Source organism: Pteropus vampyrus, unplaced genomic scaffold (assembly GCF_000151845.1).
Source record: "Pteropus vampyrus isolate Shadow unplaced genomic scaffold, Pvam_2.0 Scaffold6, whole genome shotgun sequence".
In the NCBI taxonomy this organism is placed as follows: Eukaryota; Metazoa; Chordata; class Mammalia; order Chiroptera; family Pteropodidae; genus Pteropus; species Pteropus vampyrus.
Genome location: NW_011888787.1, coordinates 15,167,621 through 15,171,718, shown reverse-complemented (window position 1 = coordinate 15,171,718; position 4,098 = coordinate 15,167,621).

Below are 4,098 nucleotides of genomic sequence, written 5' to 3'. Positions count from 1 at the left end.
CTTTCTTATGGATATTCTGTCGTCAGGCTGATTTATTTCCCTGTGATGTGCTATGCCACCTTATTCATATATCAAGTTTGCTTATATGTGTGGATCTATTTCTGGACTCTAAAAGCTGTACCAATAGTGAAATTTTCTATTTCTGCATCAGCGATACTAGATTCTTCTAATTATTATGGTTGTATAATTCCTTGAAAACTGTTTGGGTTGTGATTAAAATTGATTTAAAGTCATATTGTTTGGGAAAGCTCGACATATTAAAGCATCAAATTATTCTATTTATGTATCTGGTATCTATTTAGGCATTCTGTAGTGAGTTTTCATAAATTTTATATTTTTCCAGATAGCTTGTATATTTTTCTACTCATTTACACTTACTCCTGTATACTTACAAATATACTTTTTAAATTATATTTTGTAAATATGTGCTTGGCGTAGATAAACATTTTAATATATTGATCATATATTCATACAACTTACTAAACTCTAAAATTATTTCTTGGTAAATGTTTCATGTGTCCGAAAAGAATATGTATTCTGCCATTATTGGGTAGAGAGTTCTATAAATATCAATTAAGTCAACTTGGTTGATAGACTTGTTCAAATCTTGTGTCTTTTTACTGATTTTTCTGTGTAATTTTTCTATCAAGTGTTTAAAGAAGAGTATTGAAATCTTTGACTTTAACTGGATTTATCTACTTCTAGTTGCATCAGTTTTTACTTCAGATATTATGAAGCTCTGATATTAGGTACATAAACTTTTAGAATTGTTATATTATCTGGATGAATGACACCTACTTCATTATGAAATGATCCTTTCTTATCCCTAGTAATATCTTTTTCTTTAAAATGTTCTGTGTTTGATATTAATATAATCACTCCAATTTTCTTTGGATTAGTGTAGCCAAAGTATATTTTTTTCATCCTATTAATTTTAATCTGTTTCTTTATCTTTAAAGTGGGCTTCTCATAGGCAGCATAAAGTTGAGTCTTTCTTTTAATCTAACAAATTTTTACTTTAATATGGGTGCTTTGATCATTTGTATTTAATGTTTTTGATATAGTTGGGTTGAAATCTGACATCTTGCTAATTGTTTTCTGTTTATCACGTGTTTGTTTCTCTTTTCTTCTCTCTTCTGGATTGAGGTTTTTTCTTTAATGTTTTTATAATTCTGTTTGAGCTCATATTTGCTTATTCATATGTCTTTTTTAGTGTTTTTTTTAAATGTATGTAGCATACATTTTAACCAATTGATCTTTAATATCATGTAAAACCACATAATGTATGAGAACTTTATAATAATTTACTTTTATTTCTCTACTCTCAGTTTTTGTGCTGTTGATGTCATCCATTTTCATTTTCTATATATATTATTATAAGCCCCACAATTCATTGTTATTGTTTTTGTTTAAAATCCAATTATATTTTGCAGTGATTTTTAAATTTAAAATTAAAAAATATTTACCCACTTCTTTACCAATTCTGGTGCTCTTCATTTGTTTGTGTAGATTCATATTTCTATCTGGTATCATTTTCCTTCTGTCTGTAGGATTTTCTTTAACACTTTTTATATTACAGGTTTGCTGGTGATATAGTATTTTTGCTTTTGTATATCTGAATATGTTTTATTTTGCTATAATATTTGAAAGATATTTTTGCTAGATTGAAAGTTTTTTTTTTTTCTTTTAATGTTTTTATTCCTTCTTTTTTTTTTTTGCTTTTTTTTCATTAGGAATTTTGTGTCATTCCTGTTAGGAATGTGTCTATCACAGTCATTAGCACTTGTCAAAGATGAGTAGGCACATAAAGAATAAGATATCCTGTATGGGAACCAGAATACTCAATAGGCAAAAGAAATGTATGCAAAAACTTGACATATTAGAATATCAAACACATTAAAATGATTAATTTTCAGAATAAGAATAAAAAGAAATGCATATTTGAAAGTTTTAGCAGGAAACTGAAACTGTATAGACTAAAATATTAGATTTGAAAAAGAACAAAACAAATTTCAGAAATAAAATATAATAACTAAAACTAAGAACTCAGTGGATAGTTTTAGCAGCAGCATAGTACAGCCAAAAAGAGCACTAGTGAATTAGGAAGAAATTATGAAAATGCAGATAGAAAGGCAAAAGAGATGGACTGTAGAGGAGAATATAGAAGGTATAGTTCCACCCCTCCCCAGAAAAGTGATGTTTGAGAACACTGAAAGTAAAAAGAATAAGAAAAAAAGACAAATTACGTATTAAGGTATTAACCACAGGGTAAATAAATATATAACTTTCTTTCAGTTTGTTATACTACCCAGGAGGAACCAACGCTGACAACCCTCAGTTTTCCTCCTGCAATGTTTCATTTCTCAGGTGAAGGAGTAAAAGGTGATAGCAGCTCTCACACATGTTAGAAGGTCAGTGGGCAGTGACATTAATACAACAAAGGAAAGATTAAGTTAGTCTATGCATGATGACAACTAAGAAACTCAGATTAAGTTGAACAAAGATGGATTTGAAAACTAGTGAGTAGAGGTTGAACAAAGCTGAGTGGTGACGATAGTGAAGTAAGAATGTGTAAAAAAAAAAAAAAACCTTAAATATTTTCAGGAACATAGTTGTAATCTCTGGAAACTGTTCATAGCTTGCTTCTTTTGTCTGGGGTTCCATGTGGCCCATGGGTAGGTTAAGCAGTTTACTGACAAGAGAGGAGTTCTTTCAAGGAAATCCTCGAGCAAAGCTAGATGAGATGCTAGATAATACCAACGTTATAAGCCAAGCATTAAGAAATAATTTGCTATGCTCACACAAAATTACCCCATTAACATCAATCATAAGAAAAGCTCGCTCTGGGCACAGGAACAATCAAACAGAAGCCAAGCATTTGCAATAACACCTGTAGTGTTTCTTAAGCCTGGGATTTTATAAAGAGAATAGAGATGTTTAATTAAGAATGGGTGAACCATACTACAGAGTAAGAACTCTATGTATTATTATATGATGATTTATAATTAATTCAAAATAATGATATGATTTTAACTTCAAGTCATCATTAGAAAATGATGAGCCTTTAACCAGGTGTCGCTAAAGAATCGTTTTGGTTCTGGTCCTAACTAAATTTGTCTTCTTTGTTCATGATTGTGTCTAAATTCTTCTCCACATCCCTCAAATACCTTTTCTGTCATGATTGTTTCCTTACATTGGGGCTATTATTAATAATATTTATTTACTCAGACTTAATTATTTCTGGTTCCTTTATGACTGTCCAGGAGTTCTGTTTTTTAATTCTAATTATCATCTGAACAGTCTCTATGCCCTTCATGTTGGCTTATAGTTTTGAAGCTCAAGAATGAAAAATTATATTGAAACAGTTCATAGAATTAGTCTGTTATTGTCTGACCCATATTAACTAAACGTTTTAAACTTTGATTATCATAAAAATGGTTGCTGAATATTTCCTAGATCAAAATTCCTTGAAGGTAGGGATCAGCTCTATCTCATTCTTTTCTCTGCTGGTACTAAGCATAGCATGGCACATAGAGGAGCTACTTAAATGAATAAATGTAATAATGCCTTCATGTAATAAATGTAATAAATGTAATAACACTAAAGTATATAATTAATATACTTATACGTGCTGTTTTTCAGCTATATATCAATGATGTCGCTTTATTCAGTATTTCTAAAAGCTGTATTGTTATTAATGTGCACCATTTCTGTAGCCACACAGATATGATGTAGATGGTGTCAACCTCGTTAACTGCTGCTTTTTGAACCTAAGTAATTCTTTTCTTGGATTTATTTAAAAATGAATTTCAACAAAATAAAAAAATACTGATTTGAGCTTACTTTTTGATTTAAATTAAAACTGCTCCAAATCAGACTTCTTTTCTGGGTTTGATTCAACTCCCAGCTCAAGGATGAGTATTAATTTTAGTTAGTAATTATGAATAGAATCTAAGATAGCAATTTCAAAGTACTTGTCTGAGGATTTTTTTATATGAATGTTCTTTTTTCTTTTTTTTTCCCAATAGGCATAAGTAAAAATTCTTTATAATCTCTAACATGCCTAGGTATTTCTATGAATTTTCTTCTGCTTAGAAT